Here is a 24,537-nt window from a genome sequence, read left to right as displayed (position 1 = left end):
CGCTGGGCTGGCTGGCGGTCTGAAGGAGACCGCCCGCCAGCCCAGCGGGAAAGTCAGAATTACCGCCGCGGTCTTTCGACCGCGGAACGGTAACCTGACGGCGGGACTTTGGCGGGCGGCCTCCGCCGCCCGCCAAGGTCAGAATGAGGGCCATAATCCTTTTCACTTCAGTCCCCCAGACCATCGTGTGTCCTGTGGAGACTCCTGTACTCAGAGCGGGGTCGAAACGCTGTTGACATGTAAAAAAGACAGACCTTTTGCATAAATATCCCACGAGGGAAACTGCCCTGTGGCTGTACCTCTTTTATAAGAATTGACTGTCTCTTCTTTGTGGTATCAATGCACCAATAACTGTATATAAAACGAAAATGTTGTGTTTAGTTTGGTGTCTTTTCACTTGGGGTGCACTTCTTAACACCAGATTGAATTTTTGTCATTAATGTGATTCTTTTGTTTTCTGTCTCTGAAATAAAGATTCCGCTCAGATCCAGACGAGAAATCCAGGTACTGGCAGCCTTTGATATATTGAATATAATTCTCATATATATATTTTCTTGGGTTGGGCACTCACTAGACAGAGTATTAACTGTCTTTATGTGGGAACTTAAACTATTGACATAAGTGTGGATTGATTCTAATGCAGTACTTTCCGCCTGATTTCATATTATAACTGAATGAGTTTAACTTGGATGCTAATATTTAAAGAGGGCTAAGGGCCAGATGTAGGAAACACTTTGCGAGTCGCAAACGGCAAAATCAGCCGTTTGCGACTCGCAAATGCGTGTTTCCTATGCAGAAATGCATTTTGCGAGTCGTTACCGACTCGCAAAATGCATTTCCGAATCGCAAATAGGAAGGGGTGTTCCCTTCCTATTTGCGAGTCGCAGTGGTATGCAACTCCATTTGCGACCGCGTACGCGGTCGCAAATGGAGTCGCAGTTACCATCCACTTCAAGTGGATGGTAACCCACTCGCAAATTGGAAGGGGTCCCCATGGGACCCCTTCCAGTTTGAGACTGGACCCCAAAACATTTTTTCAGGGCAGGGAGTGGTCCAAGGGACCACTCCCTGCCCTGAAAAAACCGAAACAAAAGGTTTCGGATTTATTTGAAATGCAGCTCGTTTTCCCTTAGGGAAAACGGGCTACATTTAAAAAAAAAAAAAACGCTTTATTTAAAAGCAGGTCGCTAACATGGAGGTCTGCTGACGTCAGCAGGCCTCCATGTTAGCGAGTGCCTATACTCGCAATGGGGCCGCAATTTGCGACCCACCTCATGAATATTCATGAGGTGGGTCATTGCGACCCCATTGCGAGTTGCAGTCGGTGTCTGAGACACCGTACTGCATAGCAATTTGCGACTTGCAAATTGCGAGTCGCAGGGACTCGCAATTTGCAAGTCGCAAATTGCTTTTCTGCTACATCTGGCCCCTAGTTACTAGAAATAAGGAAAGCCATGTCAGTAATCTGACACCTGGACTAACCAGTACCAAGGTTACTTTAATTGGAATGTGCAATTTTGAGTTTTTCATTTAGGAATGGGGATTCACGGACAGCAGAAACCGTTGTTCGAACTAGTTCTTGCATGTTCTTAATAGTTTGGGGCCCTTGCTCTTGTTTAAAGTCCCCAGAACTTTGCTTGTGAAATCTTCAGGAAAGGAGTACCGATTTTTCCCTAAATATATGTTTACAAACTAAGGGCCTGATTTAGAATTTGGCAGATGGGTTTCTCCATCACAAAGGTGGAAGTTGTCCCAGCTGCTGTATTACCATTTCCATAGGAAATAGTGGCATCGTTATACGCGAATGGGGTATCTGACAAGTTTGTTACAGAGTAACTCTGTCTGCCAAACTCTGAATCAGGGCCTAAATCTGATTACCATAATATATGCACTGAGGGTCCTAGTGTTCTTCTCCTTCAGATTAGACCACTAAGAACGGCAAAGTTCACCAAAAGGCAAATTTACATATTTTCTCAATTTTTGCAGAGGCGGACGATTCTTGGGGGTGGAGAGTTGGGGAGATTATCATCATCTCATGTCAGGGGCATAACAAAGGCCCCTGCAGCCCCTGTGATACGGGGGGACCTGAGCTCCAGACGGCCACCCTCAGCTCAGCACCCTGACTCGAGAGCTCTTGAGTGAGTTTGTAAGGGGGCCTCCTCAAGTTTCATTACGCCACTGTCTCATGTATGCAACAAATTGGTCGGAAGCATTTGGCTTTGTCAATGCTTGTTTTGTTTTGTCATTGCTTTTGCAAAACTTTATTGTTCTGGGAACCTGCCACGCCCTCATCAATCTGAAAAAACAATACTGGCTTAAAGCTAAATATGTTTGGACTCAAAAAGCACATGTTACAATAGTTATCTTTGGATTTTAAGGGAACTACAGCATGTGTGGATGTTTTGCTTGTAAAAGAGCAGAATGCTATCATGTACAATGACATTAACCAATGGATGAAGTGGTCTGGCCCACTGCATCATGGTGCATGCTGCAGGGGACTAGCTCTGTACATCATCTGGGACATAGCTTTACCTTTGACAGAACAAACCTCTTTTGAGGCTTTACCCTCAAGTGATCAGTATATACTGCTATTGGTTTCATATATTGCTGATCTATTATGTTGACCATTGTCGAAGTTGTATCTCATGCAAAGCACATTGAGGCTACTACCAGTGGTGTGTAGCACATCACAAAACACCATATGAATAAATAAACATGGACACAGACTTTTTTATAATTAATTCTTTCAATGACCATCCTAAAAGTAGAAGAGTGTTTCCTACAATAATCTTTTAATTGCCCAAGAACCTGGTGGAAAAGATTCTGGAGAAACATTAGGATTGAAAGAGACTTAAAACTGCAGGCGGTCATGGGGCTGCTGGCTATTGGAGGTATGTCTGCTTACAGAAGGAGTTAGGTTTAAAAGAGTAAAAGTACAACGAGAAGCAGAGTGAAATGTGAGAAACCAGTGAGGCTTGCATGTGCCATTTGAGATGGATCTCAGAAAGGACCTGTGCATTTAGAATGGATGCAGGGGTTAGTACAGGATCAGTAGATTGACAAAGGGAAGGGGCATTGGAGCAGGTAGGAGACAGTGGTTCTAGGAGGTGGCAGCTTGGTATGCGACAGTGGTGCAGCTGAGTGCAGTTAGTGTAGTGAGTTTGAAGGAGACATTGTGATTTGGGGAGGAATAAAGGCAGCATGGGTGTAGGCCCAGGAGACATGCATCTCAAATCACCTGACTCTAGAGCTCAATGCAAGTGAAAATTATATCACCATTGGATGCAAACCATTTCGCAAGGTGCAAAAAATCTTTGAAAGGGCAAAGATGAAGTTACATTTGGAAACAGTGCAAAGAGCATAAATTAAAATTTTACCAAACACTTGGCTGTGAACAAGATAATTATGACATCTCTAATTCACAATAAGAAATAAACATACTTTTAACACAGAGTTAGTTGCTGAGTTAGTTTGTGTAAGGTTGGTTTTGTTCTACCAAGATGATTTGTAAGTGATCTGTGTGTAATCGCAAAGAATATAGTGGAAATGGTGGTCAGTACATAGTATCGCAGAGAGAGGCAGGTTCACAGTGACACTAGACAAACAGCGAAAAAGGGTAGCAAGGAAGCAATTTAGTAATCAAAGACAGTGAGATGTAACAATGTGTCTAGAAGAGAAGTGGAGTAGCAACAGCAGGTAAGACTATACGTCACTAGAAGGCCTGGCGCAGAGCAGTTGGAAGCCTTGTGTATTTTGCTAATTTGTAACATAAAAAGAAGCAGTCACCAGAAACCACACAGGAATGTATTATAAATAGCAAAACTACAAAGGTAGAAGCTGTAGCATTGTACTAGGAAACAGGAGACACTGTGACTGCAAGACAAGGGAGCAGTCAATCTGTGGTAGGTTTTAAAAACAATCAGTAATAAACTACCACCAGTCAATCAGCATTCCCAGAATAACCCGAGCAATAACCTTGAGGGAATCCCAGGGCTACTCTGTAACATTTGGATGGTATTAGCAACCCCATTCAACGCGGTTTAATTTCGGTATGATGGTGTCTGAAATGCCAGCACTGGCTAAGAGTTTCACACTAGGCATGGACACAGCGAGTCTGTATAAGCTGTGTGTTTTTTTGCCTTTGTGAATTTGCAGGAAGGCAATTGTTGTACTTTCACATGGTAGAAGCTTCTAAATATTTATCAAGGAAACATGTATCAATGAAAATTACTATTTCTGTTCTTGACAAAACTGAGTGATCTTAAGCATCTTGCTTATACTTTTGCGCTTCAGTTCTTGTGCCTGTCAAAAGTTAAAGCACTTACAAAAGGGTTGAATGCAATGTGCTGGATAACTGAGTTGTAATGCTTTATTTAAAAATAAAGTTGCAACATATCCATTGTGTTAGAATATTTGCTTTCTGGAGAGACTCATTTTATAGTTTTACTTAGGGCACAATTTAGTAAGACTGGTGTAACCTACAATAGTTTTAAATAAGGTCTGCTTATGTTTCTTATGTTAGGATATGTGATTTTGTTTACATTTGTAAACTTCTTCTTTAAATCACACATAAATGATGCTTTTTCTCCCAGGCAGAAATCATACATGCATGGAAACATAGGCCTCATTTTGACCCTGGCGGTCTTTTGACCGCCAGGGTTAGTGTGGCGGTTAATGTGGCCGCAGCCAACCCGTGACATCTACACTCATACCACCATGGTGGTATGAACCGCCGGGCCGGAGATGTGCATCTCCCACCCGGTGGTGCACACATGACGGCCAGTGGTATTATGAGCCAGCCTACCGCCATGCTTTCCGTGGCAGTACCACTGCCATGAAAAACCATGGTGGTAGGGCCACCGGTGACAGGGAAATCCTTCCCTGTCACCGGTAGAAGGCTGCCCCACCCCCCAGCAATCACCTAATGGGCCCACACCCCCTAGGATCACAGCACCCTCCCCAACTCTCCACCCCCAAGAATCAAAGTGCCCATCCACCCCCTAGATTCACAGCACCCCCAACTCCCCTACCTCCCCAGAATCACATCATCCCTCCAATCCCCCAACCCCCACACTCTGCCTGCCTCCCAACAATCATGCACACACGTACCCACACGCCCAGGCACCTCACCCGCCAGCATGGCTACTGCCGGATTTCCACCCTAATTGTGGCAGAAATCAGGCAGTGTTCATATTATGGCGGGACGAAGATCACCGGCACTGGCAGTCTTTTGGTGCCTGTGGCATTGGCGGTCTTGGAAAAGGACCACCGATGGCATAATGAGGGCCATAATGTGTAATCTAGTATGATAAAGGCTAGATTATCATCATCTCATGTCAGGGGCATAACAAAGGCCCCTGCAGCCCCTGTGATACGGGGGGACCTGAGCTCCAGGCGGCCGCCCTCAGCTCAGCACCCTGACTCGAGAGCTCTTGAATGAGTTTGTAAGGGGGCCTCCTCAAGTTTCATTACGCTACTGTCTCATGTATGCAATAAATTGGTCGGAAGCATTTGGCTTTGTCAATGCTTGTTTTGTTTTGTCATTGCCTTTGCAAAACTTTATTGTTCTGGGAACCTGCCACGCCCTCATCAATCTGAAAAAACAATACTGGCTTAAAGCTAAATATGTTTGGACTCAAAAAGCACATGTTACTATAGTTATCTTTGGATTTTAAGGGAACTACATGAATAAATAAACATGGACACAGACTTTTTTATAATTAATTCTTTCAATGACTGTTAGACCTGACAGCCTTAGGGTAGTCACCCCTAACTTTTTGCCTGCCTCCCTCCATTTTTGTGGACACTGTTTTTGCTGGTTTATAGACTCTGCGCACTTTACCACTGCTAACCAGTGCTAAAGTGCATATGCTCTCTCCCTTAAAACATGGTAACCTGGAATCCTACCTGATTGGACTATTAATTTACTTATAAGTCCCTAGAAAGGTGCACTTTATGTGCACAGGGCTGGTAAATTAAATGCTACTAGTGGGCCTGCAGCACTGGTTGTGCCACCCACCTAAGTAGCCCCTTTTTCCTTGTCTCAGGCCTGCCATTGCAAGGCCTGTGTGTGCAGTTTCACTGCCACCTCGACTTGGCATTTAAAAGTACTTGCCAAGCCTAGAACTCCCCTTTTTCTACATATAAGTCACCCTTAAGGTGTGCCCTAGGTAACCCCTAGGGCAGGGTGCTGTGTAGGTAAAAGGCAGGACATATACCTGTGTAGTTATATGTCCTGGTAGTGTAAAACTCCTAAATTCGTTTTCACACTACTGAGAGGCCTGCTCCCTTCATAGGCTAACATTAGGGCTGCCCTCATACACTGTTGAAGTGGCAGCTGCTGATCTGAAAGGAGCAGGGAGGTCATATTTAGTATGGCCAGAATGGTAATACAAAGTCCTACTGACTGGTGAAGTCGGATTTAATATTACTATTCTAGAAATGCCGCTTTTAGAAAGTGAGCATTTCTTTGCACTTAAATCCTTCTGTGCCTTACAATCCACGTCTGGCTGGGCTTGGTTGACAGCTCCTTGTGCATTCACTCAGACACACCCCAAACACAGGGTACTCAGCCTCACTTGCATACATCTGCATTTTGAATGGGTCTTCCTGGGCTGGGAGGGTGGAGGGTCTGCTCTCACACAAAGGACTGCCACACCCCCTACTGGGACCCTGGCAGACAGGAGTAAACTGAAAGGGGACCTGGTGCACTTCTTAGCCACTCTTTGAAGTCTCCCCCACTTCAAAGGCACATTTGGGTATAAAACATGGCCTCTGCCCTACCTCATCAGACACTTGCTGGAGAAGAAACCTGAACCAGAAACTACATCCTGCCAAGAAGAACTGCCTGGCTGCTCAAAGGACTCACCTGTCTGCTTTCTACAAAGGACTGCTGTCTTGCTGTTGCCCTGCTGCCTTGCTGAACTCTTGTCTGGCTGTGAAAGTGCTCTCCAAGGGCTTGGATAGAGCTTGCCTCCTGTTCCTTGAAGTCTCAGGACCAAAAAGACTTCTTTCTTTCACTTGGACGCTCGTGCGCCGAAAATTTCGACGCACAGCTTGTTTCGCGGCGAGAAAAACGCCGCACACCGACGCTGATCGACGCGACGCCCTCGGGACGATCGAGACTTCGACGCACAACCTCGCAAGGACAAAGCCGCCCGACTTTCCAGGAGAAATCGACGCGACGCCTACCGTGAGTGCGAAACTTTGACGCACGGCCTCGCAAGGACAACGCCGCCCGACTTCCAAGGAGAAATCGACGCGACGCCTGCCGTGAGACCAAACTTTCGACGCACGGCCTCGCAAGGACAACGCCGCCCGACTTCCAAGGAGAAATCGACGCGACGCCTACCGTGAGATCGAAACTTCGACGCGCAGCCCCGCAGAACGACGCGCAGCCGGAAAACAAGCAGGAGAATCCACGCACAGACCCGGGACATCTGGTAATCCCCGCGATCCACAAAAAGAGACTGTCTGCGCGCCGGAAAGCGACGCCCGACTTCCCCGCGTGGAAAAGAACGACGCAAGTCTGTGTGTGCTGAGAGGAAATCGACGCACACACCCCTTTTTCCACGCATCTCTTCACCTGTGGCCCTCTGAGGAGATTTTCCACCAGAAACCAGGTACTTTGTGCTTGAAAGACACTTTATTACATTCTAAAGACTTAAGACACTTTATATCACTTTCCTGTGATAGTTCTACAATTTTCCATTGCATCTTTATTCTTTTTGACCTACAATTATCCTGATAAATATTATATATTTTTCTAAACACTGTGTGGTGTATTTTTGTGGTGCTATATAGTGGTATTGTATGATTTATTGCACAAATACTTTAGACATTGCCTTCTAAGTTAAGCCTGACTGCTCGTGCCAAGCTACCAGAGGGTGGGCACAGGATAATCTTGGATAGTGTGTGACTTACCCTGACTAGAGTGAGGGCTTTTGCTTGGACAGAGGGTAACCTGACTGCCAACCAAAAACCCCATTTCTAACATTGGTGATCAGCGGTGAGGATAGGACTTGTATTTGTGCAGTGACATACAGTAGCTAAGTATTTCACTACCTACCCACAGTTGAAGGTCAACTTGGTTTTTATCTCTTTTTGAAAATCCGTTTTTTCCTGACAATTTTCAAAAACTAAATCCTCACTCAACATGTCTCTGACTGGGTCTCAGACAGGGGACTTTGACCTAGTCCAGTTGGATACATACACGGTCAAACAACTAAGAGGATTCTGCAGGGCATTAAGGGTACCCACCCAAGGGGCCTCCAGAAAGGAGGACTTTCAAGTGGCGCTGAGGGCCTGGGCAGAAGCCCATTTAGAGGATGATGAGGAAGAGGAGCCAGAAAATGGCCCCTCAGAAGGACTTTCACTATCTATGGATGGTGTTACCACTGCAATTGTGCACCCTTCCAGACCAGGGAGCAGCGTCTCCATGCAAAGCCTGACCGCAGAGGAAAGGAGAGAGGAAAGGGAGTTCCAATTGCAAATGGCAAAACTGAAAATTGAGGCACAACAGGAGGAGAGGAGGGCAGAAAGAGAAGCCAAACAAGCTGAGGCTGAAAGAGCAGCCAAACAGATTGAAGCTGAAAGAACAGCCAAACAGATTCAAGCAGAAGCTGAAAGGGCAGCCAAACAAGCAGAAGCTGAGAGAGCAGCCAAACAAGTGGAAGCTGAAAGAGCTTTGGCTGAAAAGAAACTATTGTTGGCTCATGAACTGAGTCTCAAGGAGCTGGAGATCAAGGCAAGACAGTCTGAATCCAGCAATAATGGTGGCAGCATACAGACAGGACCTGCTGGAGAAAAGAAGGTTCGTATACCCAAAAATGTGGTGCCCAGTTTTGTGGTGGGAGATGACATAGATAAATGGTTAGCTGCTTATGAAGTTGCACTAAGGGCTCATGAGGTTCCTGAAGGGCAATGGGGGGTAGCTATGTGGGGTTATGTGCCGCCATTGGGGAGGGACACACTTCTCACATTGGATCCACCGGATCAAAACACATACCCACTCCAGAAAGCCACTTTACTTGCCAAGTTTGGGCTGACCCCTGAGGGATACCGTCAGAGGTTCAGGGACAGCACCAAACAAACCACACAAACATGGGTAGATTTCTTTGATTTCTCTAGTAAGGCACTGAATGGATGGGTGCGGGGCAACAAAGTAGCAGATTATAAAGGTTTATATGACTTGATCCTGAGAGAGCATATGCTTAATGTTACTTATACCGATTTGCGCCAGCACCTAGTGGATAGTAAGCTGACTGATCCCAGGAAGCTTGCTGAGGAGGCGGACCTCTGGGTTAGCACCAGAGTGTCCAAAAAGGTACCTGGGGGGGACTCCCACAAAGGTGGTCAGGGTTCCCAACAGAAGAAAGAGGGGGGAGATAAACTTACAGATAAGGAACTCTCTAAAGGCCCCCAAAAGAATTCCCAGGGAGGGGGTGGCAACCCTTCCTTTTCCAAATTTGGGAAAAAGCCAGGGACATTTGACAGGTCAGGAAAATCTAGCCCCAAATGCATGGAGTGTTACCAATATGGTCACTACAAAGGCGATCCACAGTGCCCCAAGAGGGCACCGTCCACTACCGGACAGGCACCTGGGTTGACTAGTGTAGCACTCGGGGGGGAGATGGACCCAACTAGCTTTGGGGAGCAGGTAGAGATTTCCCTAGTGTCCCTGGGAGAAGGAGAAATGGTGCCCAAGGCCCACATGCCCAGAAATACTTCCAAGTACCGGCAGTGGGTCACCATTGATGGGCAGAGGGTGGAGGCTCTGCGTGACACAGGAGCCAGTATGACTACTATCAAGAGTCAGCTGGTGTCAGCCGAGCAGATAGTACCTAATACATTCCACCAGGTCAGAGTCGCTGACAATCGCGAGAGTCACCTACCGGTGGCTCTGGGTCCCTTTGAGTGGGGGGGGGGTCTCTGGTACTCTGAAAGTAGCTGTGAGTCCTGCCATGCCTGTAGATTGTCTGTTAGGCAATGACCTTGAGCACACTGCTTGGAAAGAAGTGGAGCTCAGGTCTCACCTGGAGATGTTAGGGTTACCTGAGTGGGTCTGCATGACCACACGGTCCATGGCTGACCGAGAGGGAAGTCAAGGGCATCTGGAGCCTGGAACGATGGCCCAGAGAGCTGCCAGGAGGAGGGACCAGGGGTGCGGGAAACCGGCCCCCGCTGTTCCCACAGTGGCTGACGGGGCTCCTGAGGAGGAGGCTTCCGAGCCAACTGGGGAAGACATCGCCGCCCTAGGTGACTTACCTGAGCTTGCTGGCTGGCAAGTTGAGGGTGGACCCACCAGGGAGGAATTCTGCAAGGCGCAGAAAGAATGTCCCACTCTAGAAGGGTTGAGGAAACAAGCCTCAAACCAGGCAGCCGGCGACGCCTCTGGCGATCACCACCTATATTGGGAGAATGATCTCCTCTACAGTGAGCCTAAGGTTCCGGGCTTTGGGGCAGCACGTATGCTGGTGGTCCCCCAATGTTACCGAACCTTCCTACTGGGTCTGGCTCACGACATTCCCCTGGCAGGACATTTGGGGCAGGGCAAGACCTTTAACAGGCTTGTCACCCACTTTTATTGGCCCAAAATGAGGACACACTCAGACAAGTTCTGCAGATCCTGTCCTACCTGCCAGGCCAGTGGTAAAGCAGGAAAAAGGGTTAAAACCCCCCTGATTCCACTTCATGTCGTTGGCACCCCCTTTGAAAGGGTGGGCATCGACATTGTTGGCCCCTTGGACCCCAAAACTGCCTTAGGCAACAGGTTCATCCTGGTTTTGGTGGACCATGCCACCCGTTACCCAGAGGCAATCCCTCTAAGGACAGTAACTGCACCGGTGGTGGCCAGAACCCTGATGGGGATATTTACCCGTGTGGGATTCCCCAAGGAAATAGTGTCTGACAGAGGCACTAACTTCATGTCTGCATACATGAAGTCTCTGTGGGATGCGTGTGGTGTAACTTACAAGTTCACCACACCCTATCACCCCCAGACGAACGGTCTTGTGGAGAGATTCAACAAGACCCTGAAAGGCATGATTGGTGGCCTCCCTGAGGCCATGAGGCGTAAGTGGGACGTCCTCTTACCATGCCTTCTCTTTGCTTACAGAGAGGTCCCCCAGAGAGGGGTAGGGTTCAGTCCCTTTGAACTTCTCTATGGGTACCCTGTCAGGGGACCCTTAAGCATTGTCCAGGAGGGATTGGAGAAAGCTCCAAAGACACCCCCTCAGGATGTGGTCAGCTATATGTTGGCCCTCCGCAACCAGATGACCCGCTTCTGGAAAGAAGCCCAAGATAACCTTGAGGCCAGTCAAGAGGTGATGAAACAATGGTATGACCAGAAGGCCACCCTGGTAGAGTTTCAACCTGGAGACAAAGTGTGGGTAATGGAGCCAGTAGAGCCCAGAGCTCTCCAGGACCGCTGGTCTGGCCCATTCGAAATAAAGGAGCGGAAAGGGGAGGCCACTTACCTAGTGGACCTCAAAACCCCTAGGAATCCCCTAAGGGTGCTCCATGTGAAGCGACTAAAAGCTCATTTTGAGAGGTCGGAGATCAACATGCTTCTGGTCACAGATGAAGGAACGGAAGAGGAGAGTGAACCTCTCCCTGACCTCCTCTCTGCCCAAGAAGGTGATGGGTCAGTAAGCGGGGTCATTCTGTCTGACTCCCTGACTCTAAATCAGAAAGGAGACTGTTATGAGCTGTTGGAGCAGTTCTCCCCCCTGTTCTCCCTTACTCCTGGGCTGACCCACCTCTGTGTTCATGATATTGACACCGGTGACAGTCTCCCTGTGAAAAACAAAATTTACAGGTTGTCGGATAAGGTGAAGGCCAGCATCAAGGAGGAGGTCTCCAAGATGTTGACTCTAGGGGTCATTGAGAAATCCAGTAGTCCCTGGGCCAGCCCAGTGGTATTGGTCCCTAAGGCTACTGCCCCAGGTGCGAAGCCAGAACTCCGGTTCTGTGTGGACTACCGGGGTCTCAACTCAGTCACACGGACTGATGCTCACCCCATCCCCCGAGCTGATGAGCTCGTGGACAGGCTAGGTGCTGCCAAGTTCCTGAGTATGTTTGATCTTACTTCAGGGTACTGGCAGATCGGCCTAACTGAGGGGGCCAAGGAAAGATCCGCATTTTCAACCCCGGATGGCCATTACCAGTTCCGGGTGATGCCGTTTGGGTTGAAAAATGCCCCCGCTACCTTCCAACGGTTGGTTAACGGGGTCCTAGCTGGCAAGGATGCCTTCTGTGCAGCCTACCTGGATGACATAGCTGTCTACAGTTCCAGCTGGGAGGAACACCTGCTTTACCTCAAGGAGGTGCTTCAGGCCCTGCAACAGGCAGGCCTGACCATCAAGGCCAGTAAGTGCCAGATTGGGCAGGGTTCCGTGGTGTACTTAGGACACCTAGTGGGTGGTGGCAAGGTGCAGCCACTCCAGGCCAAGATTGAAACTATCAAGGCCTGGCAACCACCCCGAACACAGACGGAGGTGAGAGCCTTTCTAGGCCTCACAGGATACTACCGCCGATTTGTCAAGGGCTATGGTACCATTGTAACACCCTTGACAGAACTCACTTCCAAGAAGCAACCTAAGTTGGTGAATTGGACAGAGGCTTGTCAGAAAGCCTTTGACGCCCTGAAGGAAGCCATGTGCACGGCCCCCGTACTCATGGCCCCTGACTACTCCCAGGAATTTATCGTGCAGACAGACGCTTCAGAGCATGGCATAGGGGCAGTCCTAGCACAGCTGAATGGGGAGGGCAGAGATCAACCGGTAGTCTTTATTAGCAGAAGGCTATTACCACGGGAACAGAGGTGGAGTGCTATTGAACGAGAAGCTTTTGCTGTGGTCTGGGCACTGAAGAAGCTAAGACCCTACCTGTTTGGGACTCACTTCCTGGTTCAGACAGACCACAGGCCCCTCAGATGGCTCATGCAGATGAGGGGTGAGAATCCAAAACTCTTGAGGTGGTCCGTTTCCCTACAGGGGATGGACTTTACGGTGGAACATCGCCCAGGGGTTGACCACGCCAATGCTGATGGTCTCTCCAGGTACTTCCGCCTTAGCGATGAGAGCTCCCAGAAGGTCGGGTAGCTCTCCCCACTTTCAGCTGGGGGGGACACATGTTAGACCTGACAGCCTTAGGGTAGTCACCCCTAACTTTTTGCCTGCCTCCCTCCATTTTTTTGGACACTGTTTTTGCTGGTTTATAGACTCTGCGCACTTTACCACTGCTAACCAGTGCTAAAGTGCATATGCTCTCTCCCTTAAAACATGGTAACCTGGAATCCTACCTGATTGGACTATTAATTTACTTATAAGTCCCTAGTAAGGTGCACTTTATGTGCACAGGGCTGGTAAATTAAATGCTACTAGTGGGCCTGCAGCACTGGTTGTGCCACCCACCTAAGTAGCCCCTTTTTCCTTGTCTCAGGCCTGCCATTGCAAGGCCTGTGTGTGCAGTTTCACTGCCACCTCGACTTGGCATTTAAAAGTACTTGCCAAGCCCAGAACTCCCCTTTTTCTACATATAAGTCACCCTTAAGGTGTGCCCTAGGTAACCCCTAGGGCAGGGTGCTGTGTAGGTAAAAGGCAGGACATGTACCTGTGTAGTTATATGTCCTGGTAGTGTAAAACTCCTAAATTCGTTTTCACACTACTGAGAGGCCTGCTCCCTTCATAGGCTAACATTAGGGCTGCCCTCATACACTGTTGAAGTGGCAGCTGCTGATCTGAAAGGAGCAGGGAGGTCATATTTAGTATGGCCAGAATGGTAATACAAAGTCCTACTGACTGGTGAAGTCGGATTTAATATTACTATTCTAGAAATGCCGCTTTTAGAAAGTGAGCATTTCTTTGCACTTAAATCCTTCTGTGCCTTACAATCCACGTCTGGCTGGGCTTGGTTGACAGCTCCTTGTGCATTCACTCAGACACACCCCAAACACAGGGTACTCAGCCTCACTTGCATACATCTGCATTTTGAATGGGTCTTCCTGGGCTGGGAGGGTGGAGGGTCTGCTCTCACACAAAGGACTGCCACACCCCCTACTGGGACCCTGGCAGACAGGAGTAAACTGAAAGGGGACCTGGTGCACTTCTTAGCCACTCTTTGAAGTCTCCCCCACTTCAAAGGCACATTTGGGTATAAAACAGGGCCTCTGCCCTACCTCATCAGACACTTGCTGGAGAAGAAACCTGAACCAGAAACTACATCCTGCCAAGAAGAACTGCCTGGCTGCTCAAAGGACTCACCTGTCTGCTTTCTACAAAGGACTGCTGTCTTGCTGTTGCCCTGCTGCCTTGCTGAACTCTTGTCTGGCTGTGAAAGTGCTCTCCAAGGGCTTGGATAGAGCTTGCCTCCTGTTCCTTGAAGTCTCAGGACCAAAAAGACTTCTTTCTTTCACTTGGACGCTCTGTGCGCCGAAAATTTCGACGCACAGCTTGTTTCGCGGCGAGAAAAACGCCGCACACCGACGCTGATCGACGTGACGCCCTCGGGACGATCGAGACTTCGACGCACAACCTCGCAAGGACAAAGCCGCCCGACTTTCCAGGAGAAATCGACGCGACGCCTACCGTGAGTGCGAAACTTTGACGCACGGCCTCGCAAGGACAACGCCGCCCGACTTCCAAGGAGAAATCGACGCGACGCCTGCCGTGAGACCAAACTTTCGACGCACGGCCTCGCAAGGACAACGCCGCCCGACTTCCAAGGAGAAATCAACGCAACGCCTACCGTGAGATCGAAACTTCGACGCGCAGCCCCGCAGAACGTCGCGCAGCCGGAAAACAAGCAGGAGAATCCACGCACAGACCCGGGACATCTGGTAATCCCCGCGATCCACAAAAACAGACTGTCTGCGCGCCGGAAAGCGACGCCCGACTTCCCCGCGTGGAAAAGAACGACGCAAGTCTGGGTGTGCTGAGAGGAAATCGACGCACACACCCCTTTTTCCACGCATCTCTTCACCTGTGGCCCTCTGAGGAGATTTTCCACCAGAAACCAGGTACTTTGTGCTTGAAAGACACTTTATTACATTCTAAAGACTTAAGACACTTTATATCACTTTCCTGTGATAGTTCTACAATTTTCCATTGCATCTTTATTCTTTTTGACCTACAATTATCCTGATAAATATTATATATTTTTCTAAACACTGTGTGGTGTATTTTTGTGGTGCTATATAGTGGTATTGTATGATTTATTGCACAAATACTTTACACATTGCCTTCTAAGTTAAGCCTGACTGCTCGTGCCAAGCTACCAGAGGGTGGGCACAGGATAATCTTGGATAGTGTGTGACTTACCCTGACTAGAGTGAGGGCTTTTGCTTGGACAGAGGGTAACCTGACTGCCAACCAAAAACCCCATTTCTAACAATGACCATCCTAAAAGTAGAAGAGTGTTTCCTACAATAATCTTTTAATTGCCGAAGAACCTGGTGGAAAAGATTCTGGAGAAACATTAGGATTGAAAGAGACTTAAAACTGTAGGCGGTCATGGGGCTGCTGGCTATTGGAGGTGTGTCTGCTTACAGAAGGAGTTAGGTTTAAAAGAGTAAAAGTACAACGAGAAGCAGAGTAAAATGTGAGAAACCAGTGAGGCTTGCATGTGCCATTTGAGTTGGATCTCAGAAAGGACCTGTGCATTTAGAATGGATGCATGGGTTAGTAGAGGATCAGTAGATTGACAAAGGGAAGGGGCATTGGAGCAGGTAGGAGACAGTGGTTCTAGGAGGTGGCAGCTTGGTATGCGACAGTGGTGCAGCTGAGTGCAGTTAGTGTAGTGAGTTTGAAGGAGACATTGTGATTTGGGGAGGAATAAAGGCAGCATGGTTGTAGGCCCAGGAGACATGCATCTCAAATCACCTGACTCTAGAGGAAGCTACCCTCCAAACATATTCACTCCTAAATGACCAAATCTCACTGTAAAGTCAATGGGATCATGCTTCGAGCAAACTAGTATTATTGTCTTAAAATGGTTGGTCTTTACTGACATCATGGCCTCACCCTGTAAAACATCTGACTTCCTCTTACATGGAGACTCTTCATGTTGAGAGGTTAGCAGACAGTGCCTACTTTGCAGTGGCATAAGAGCAAGCGTCGCCATACAAACTGAAAAACTTCCACAATCAGGGTGCAGCCAACTCTATTATCTTCTTCAACTTTTCTCAACTAAAGCTTTGCTAAGATTCTCTATGTCAACATATCTACGTGATTAACTATCCCACACTCACTCAAAGCAAGGATACATAAGAAACGCATCAGCTCACCAAAGTAGTACAATGAACAACTGTTTGAGCTGACATAAATTAATTAAACTAAGTTCAGAAATATGTGCAGTGTGTAATTATTTAATAAAACATAGGATTGCGATATTCCAAGTAAAACAGCTCTTCATACAGTTGTATGTTTCCCATCGCAAACTGTAAACTCTACTATAATGCCATGCACCTACCTAATATTAACTTGTAATTGAATTCAATAACATTCAATTTAATTAATGTATACTCTAAACCAAATTTTAACTTAATTAATATTTTCAGTTAACTTTGAATAATTAGAAGAATAGGCTACCATAATATCACTCTCCCAACTCTCAATCCTAAATTCAACTTTCCTAAAGTAAAGTAAGTTAAAATTAAAATTAACCCCAAAATCTAACCCTACTTTTTAAATTGCATTCATTTATAGTATTGCATTAAATTACATTATTATAAATCTATTTTTATAAATTGTATTTATATGTAACTTCTAGTGAATGAAATTCACACCAACTCTAAATTAAATGTTGAACTTTATTGTAACCCATTGTTAATTGTTACCTTATTTTGAATAGATTTGTAGGTTAAATATATTTCTTACACTAGCTTTTAAATCATATTAATTGCATATTACTGGGCATATTTAGTAAGTTTCCCTAACATCACCTATGCTTACCCATATCCAGTTATTTACTGTAATACTAACCCAAATGGTACAGTTATTATTAACTATTTATGATCAGTTTACTGTTTTTAGCCCTAATTTTAAGTTACACTTACTTTAAAAGATAGTTTGCAGATATTTTGGGAGATGTGGTGGTATAATTCAGAAAATGTGAAGTAAAGGCTATCTGGAATAATGGGGAAGGGTAAATGTAAAGGGTAAAGTAAAAGTCAGGCACTATCAATAATACACTAATCACTACCCCTCGCCACACTGTGTCTCCCCGTTTGGGGTTAGAGTTTATGAGTTTACCAGTAGCTTGAAACCTGGATATCTTGTCATCTACGTGTGCCAGTGACACTAGATCAACTGATCCATATCCTTGGACCAGAGACATCTTGGCAACTAAAGGGAAGACATTGTTCTGACCCTTAATGGGAAAGGTGGAGAGGGCTGTGCCACAGACACAAAAATCATGCAGGGGGACTATGCAAGACCTCTTCAACATTCTGGATTGGCTAACGCACATGCCAGCTGGGTGCTGAACTTCAACATCGCAAGGACAAGGTTGGGGATAGAGCTCTACTTACCCACACCAGATGGAGTGAGATAATTAGTGGAGTGAGCATGTGGGGAAATCCCACAGGGTGAACAAAGAAAACATTGACAGAGAACGCGAGAATGCTCACCCGGAAGAGACAATACTTATCCAATCCGCGCTTACAGATAAAGGTAAATGAACTGCAAGCCGCTGTCACACCAACCACATCCCCAAATACACAGGTATACTGGGACTGGGCATCATTGTCCATTCAGGACTTCTCAGACCTCCGTACATCCTCTCCCCTGCGGAGATGGCATTGATGTGGCAGGGTCAGGTTCCTTCATACATTCTACCAAACTCTCCCATGCACGAGCCACCTCTATGGAGCCCCGGCCTCTTCAGGGTTCTTGGAATAGTACTTCACTTTTATAACTGGCCCACCTGTCCAACGTCTTATGCAAGTCCCTTCCTGGGTCGTCAACTAGCTTTCCAATTTTGGATGATCTCTCACTTTGCCAGGACCATGGCCAAGTCAACAAACCTAGTAGTAACTTTAGCTTTGGCCAAGTGTAGGAACCAGTGCACCAGACACAGCCCAGATAAGCATGGGACCTCTCAGCCACATATGTTGTGACCACCTCACAGTCTTTCATGTGCGCTTGTTCACATATTGCTGTTCATTATTGGACAGCAATATAGGCAATTTGAGTGAAAATTTACATTCAGTAAAAATATTCTTCAGCAGTAGCTAATGCCTGCACCTCATCCCTGGTGGCCTGCGCCTCATCCCTGATGACTTAGTGGCCATCTAAGTGTAGGTATCTGCTGTCTCTTTTCTTTTTGCTATTTTTTCTGTCATCTTCATTTATTTTTTCCTTTCTTTTCAATCTTGTCTCTTTTTCTCTCCTTTCAGCCTTACACTCTCCCCTTGCTCTGTTCCCTGCTGCTGCTGCCCCTGTGGCCCTGCCCCCTCCCTCCCGTGAAGCGTTTTCTCTCCCTCCTGCCTCCCAGCTGACCGGACACCCTGACTCCCTCCCCTACTTAATGGTGGCCGCTGGTGTGCTGAAGGCCCAACACCACGAACCCTGGTTCTCCGACCTTCTATCGCTACACCTTGGAGACCCTCCACGTGCTTCACCACCTGCCATTTTGCATCACCTAGGAACACCCATGGACCGTCCTCCTGCCTCTACTGCCAATGCACCCTCACCCTACATGAAGCTCTTGCTCCTCCCGACACTGAGCCACCGAACACCAACCCAGAGCACTTCAGCTGCATCCTCCTCAATGTTTGATCCCTCCACAACCATGCTGTAGAACTCTGGCACCTTCTACACTCCAACTACCCGGACATCGCCTTTTTCACTGAGACATGGACAAATCCAGCGTCTGCATCGGATATCGCAATTGCCATCCCCAGTGACTACAAACTGCTCCACAAAGACCGGCTGTCTCGCCCAGGCGGCGGCCTGGCCATCGTACATGAATCCACCCTCTGCCTGACAACCAACGCGGAAGACTCCTCACTCATGGAGAACCTCCATTTTCAGATTCACGCCACCCCCAAGTCTACCTTCCACGGCACCTTCATCTACAGGTCACCTGGGCCCTGCCCAGCCTTTAATGACTCCATCGTCGACATTATCTCTCCTCAGGCTTTCACCTCCTCAAACTACTTCCTCCTCGGCGTACTCAACTACTTCCTCATCGGCAATGACACCAACACTGATTCCCTGCTTGATAACCTTGCCACAATAGGACTAAAGCAACTGGTCACCTCGCCAACACACGTTGCTGGACACACACTCAACACCATCTTTTCTACCAGCTACAACATCACCATTGACAATACTTACACTGACCACCAGTGCATCCATATCACCTCACGGACCACCCGCCTCCCACAATCTGAGCCCCAAGCAGAAAATGGAACCAGATCACTAAGGAACAGCTCACCAGCACCCTCAGAAAGTCTCCTCTGCACCTCACCGCAGATGCTAACATCTCAGCACGGAACATCCACCAATGGATCTCCGAATGTGCCAACACTCTAGCACCTCTCCGTAAGACCTCAGCCAAACATCACCTCAAGAAGGCCAGCTGATTCTCCCTGCACTCCAGGACTCCAGGCACACCTGCAGACAGCTAGAGAAAAAATGGAGAAACAGCAAGTCCCCGGAAGACTTAGAGGCCTTCAGAGCTGCCACCAAATCAAACCACCACTTCATCTGAATCACCAGGAAAACTGCCTTACAGGACTGTATCAGTGCCACTGCTCACAACATGAAAGAACTCTTCGCCATGATCAAGGAGTTTGCCAAACCCCAATTGGAAACAGCAAACATCCCTCCATCTCAAGACGTCTGCGACAGTTTAGCCACCTTCTTCCACTGGAAAATCAAAGACATATATATGACAGCTTCAGATCCTAAGACCCCCCCGAGCCCTCCTACAACTCCCCAGCTCTGACACCCGGAACCATAACAAATCCTGCACTGCTGGACCACCCTCACCACGGATGAGACTCGCACCATCATGAACAGGATCTACTCCAGAGCCCCTACGGACTCCTGCCCTCACCACTTTTTCAACAAAGCCAACATCTCCATCGCACCCGAGCTCCCCCACACCCTCAAATGCTCCATAGATACAGCCACCTTACCAGAGGATTGGAAGCACGGCAAGATCCGCCAGGCCCTGAAGAAACACATACCTGACCCTCTGGACCTTAAGAATTACCGCCCCATCTCTCTGCTGCCTTTCCCAGCCAGGGTCATCGGGAAGGCCATCAACACTCTGTAACCACATGGAGGACAATAACATCCTGGACATCTCTGAATCAGGTTTCAGAAGCAACCACAGCATGGAGCATGCCCTCCTCGCCACCACAGATGACATCCGCTCACTCCTCGACCGTGGCTATACAGCAGCCCTCATCCTACTGGACCTATTGGCCGCCATCAACATCGTTTCACACCTCACCCTCTGCTCCAGACTCCATGCAGCTTGCATCTGCAGAAAGGCCCTACAATGGATACGTTCATTCCTGTCTGGCGGAACCCAGAGAGGCAGACTCCCACCTCACCTGTCAGAACCTACAGAGATCAGCTGCGGACTTCCACAGGGTTCCTCCCTGAGCCCCACACTCTTCAACATCTACAGTAGATGGCCGTGCTCTCATCCATCATCAGCAACTATGGGCTGAACATCGTCTCCTACACCGACGACACCCAGCTGATCATCTCTCTGACTGAAAACCCCACAACTGCCAAGAAGGATTTCCTCAACAGGATGGACGCCATCGTCACCTGGATGATGGAGAGCTGCCTCAAGCTAAACTCTGAGAAGACCGAGATCCTCATCCTGAGACTCTTGTCACCACCCCGCCCCTACAGACTATGCACGCAATCTTGGCTTCATCCTGGACCAGCCAAGTCAACTCTGTCGGATCCTCCTGTTTTCATACTCTCCGACTGCTCCGGAAGATCTACAAATGGATCCCAAAGGACTGCCGCAGAACCATGACCCATGCGCTGGTTACCAGCAGACTCGGCTAAGGTAATGCCCTCTATGCCGGCAACACCCAGAAGAACCTGAAGAAATTACATCCAAAACGACACTGCCAGACTTATCCTGGATATTCCCCACCGTGAACACATCTCCAATCACCTAAGAGACCTCCACAGGCTTCCCATCTAGAAAAGGATTAACTTCAAACTCCTCATACATGCATATAAAGCCCTCCATGACCTAGGACCTGCCTATCTCAACTACTGCATCACCTTCTACTCCCCCACCAAACCCCTCTGCTCTGCTCAACAAGCACTGGCCACTGTACCCTGCATACGGAAGACCTCGGCTGGTGGAAGATCCTTCGCCTTCTAGGCGGCAAAGAGCTGGAACACCCCGCTCCTAACCCAGAGGCAGTCACCATTGCTGCATTAGTTCAGGAAGTACCTTAAAACCTGGCTCCTCAACTGAAGTTCAGAGGACAAACCCCCTCAGCGCCGTGAGACCCTTATGGGTGAGTAGCTACACTTTATAAACATTGATTTGATTTGATTTGAATGTACAAGTGGTTGCTGAAGTTAATTTGTGTGGTAAGGCAATTGGTATCACCTCTATGTGCAGCTCCTAAAACCTCAAACAATACGGTGCTGCTACCAACTAGTACTGGACAAATGAGTCAATAGGGGTGTACATCCTGAAAGCTTCAGGACTGGGAGACCAATTTGGAGATCCCCAGTCATGGAATAAACCAGGTAATACCAAAGGAGCAATGGATTTATAGTATGAAGCGTTTTTGGGATCATGTGCCCATCAAGCGCTGTCAAAAATGTTGTATAACACAAAGGAACTTTAGGAGCAAAAGAAACAAGCATTTTTGCCAGTTGTCTTAGCTTGCTTTGCAGCATCCCCAATTCTGTACAGCATAGCAAAAAAAGTATTTTTTTATGCATGTGTACCAAGCATACATGTGCCTACAGAATGATACAAGTGTTTTTTTATCTTTATCTTATTCTATACTGATAAGAGTTGAATTTGCAAACAAAAAGTAAAAACGTAATTCAAGCAAGTAGGGGAAACACCACGGAGGTGGGTTGGAATCTTGGAGGTCGCCTGGGGAAGCAACAGAGGGGCAGGAGGAAGCAACTTGGGGGCGAAAACTACACAGCGATGCAGGTGGGAGGGGCAACATGAAGGGCACAGAGATGGTAGCAGATGGAGAAGGAGGAACATGGAGCATGGGGAAGAGAGTGCAACATCTAGTGGGGGAGGGGGACGTGGGCGATTATGTAACATGAGGGAGACACATACAAGGGCTAACCCTTCACAGAGGGTCGCTAGGGAGAAGTAAACAGGCAGAGAAACAACATAACTGTGGTTTGATCGGGAAAGGGGAGTACACCAGAGACACAGCTGGAAAATACATGAACTTTTATGGAGTGCTTAAACGAAAAGAAAAAATAGCGCCTGAAAAGTGAGAAGCAGAAGGACATAAATAATGTGTCCATGCTCCAAGCGATCAACAAACACATGAACAGATATGAAAAATCTCACAAGCTAACGAAAAAGAAGCAAGCAATAACAGAAGCAATAATGCCGACCAATGGTATGGAAAGGGTGGGCTCACCTGATGGTATGTCTTGCAACAGACAGTGCATTCACTATCTAGTTCACAAACATTATGTTATGTCATGTAATTATGTGCCAGTTGCTGAAATAATTTACAGTAAACACACCATTCACTGTAAAACAAATCTCCAGACCCACACAAACAACAGAGCACGAGTAGCTGTTGCTCACAGGGCTTTTTTTGCACTATTTGTTTATAAATCAATTTGACTGTTTTCAGTTAACATTTGGCATATACCGTTTCCAATATAACATTTCAGTTACATGTTTTCACTATTTTTGTGTGAAATTCTTGCAGTGTCAATGATTAAGAGAAGGACACATTTTGCACTAAAATACAGCAGTAAATGACAAAGCTACATTTCATGTAATTTCGTGAAATTTTACATAATTACGTTAAAACAAATTACATGAAATTTGCACATCTCTAGATGAGGCCTAAAAATGTCAAGGATTGGATAGCTGCACAATCACTTTTATTCCTACACAAAGTGCCCGAGGAGGGGACCCCTATTCCGCCTGCTATTCAAGATCTGTATCCACACCATGGTGCAGCTTCTTCAGCTGCCCAAATGAACTGAAAAGGTTCCCCAGCAACACCCGAATTCTGTTGCTGGCTGGAAAACAAGCTTTTGAGATGGGTAAACAACTCTGTACGCCTTGGAATGTATTCTGGATAGAAGAGATTTTCTTTTGCATGCAGGTTTTGCTGGATTATAGCCTAAAGGGCAATTTAGCAGTGCCATATGTGCTAGTCACACTGGCCAGTGTTTGATCCAGTGTTTTGGAGAAGGAGTGGGACAGTTTGTGGCTCCATCTAGACCATTATAATGATAATCCTTATATAATGACGAGGGGGTAATAGCAGGAAGTGTTTTGCTAACGATAGTAGGTTGCATTGAGAACCAAGTAGTGGATGTCTCACACACTATGCAATGAGTTGCACTATCTCGTAGCTGTGGTGCATGGCAAGTTGTGCTATTCTAATGTAAAATAAATCCACCGCCACAAATGCACACTTGTTTCTACACAGATATCTTTCCTAGGTTAACTCTTTAACTTTACCCTTAGGTGCTAACTGCATCAATGAATGCTCATTGCTAAATGCCACCTGATGCTCCAGCAGTACCTTTTGGCTACTGGACTGTAATCCCTGCTTTTGCAGTAAGAACTCTGCAGAGGTATGAGGGGGGAAATGCTGACTGCCTGCTATATGTGTCATGCATTGCTGTTATGGGGCATCTGGCAAAATGGAGGAGGAGTTGCCAATCCAGACAGACAAAGAAGGCAATCTTTGATATAATTCATCTTTTTTTTCCTATCCATAGTGTTTACACTTTCACTGCTAGGCCATGACCACCCCCCCACCCCAGGTGCTAAGCCTTTTTTGGCTATCTAGGGTAGTTTAAATTAGGAATCCATAACTTTTTGTCCAAATAAGTTATCCATGCTGTAAGGAAATGGCTCCCTGTTGCAATTACCCCCCACTTTTTGCCTGATACTGATACTGACTTGACTGAGAAGTGTGCTGGGACCCTGCTAACCAGGCCCCAGCACCAGTGTTCTTTCACCTAAAATATACCATTGTTTCTACAATTGGCACACCCCTGGCACACAGATAAGTCCCTTGTAAAAGGTACCAGTGGTACCAAGGGCCCTGTGACCAGGGAAGGCCTCTAAAGGCTGCAGCATATATTGTGCCACCCTCAGGGACCCCTCACCTAACACATGCACACTGCCATTGCAGATTGTGTGTGTTGGTGAGGAGAAAAAGGCAAAGTCGACATGGCATCCCCCTCGGGATGCCATGCACACAAAATGCTGCCTGTGGCATAGGTAAGTCACCCCTCTAGCAGGCCTTACAGCCCTAAGGCAGGGTGCTCTATACCACAGGTGAGGGCATAGCTGCATGAGCAA

Source organism: Pleurodeles waltl, chromosome 6 (genome assembly GCF_031143425.1).
Source record: "Pleurodeles waltl isolate 20211129_DDA chromosome 6, aPleWal1.hap1.20221129, whole genome shotgun sequence".
NCBI lineage: Eukaryota > Metazoa > Chordata > Amphibia > Caudata > Salamandridae > Pleurodeles > Pleurodeles waltl.
This window is presented reverse-complemented; position numbering follows the sequence as displayed.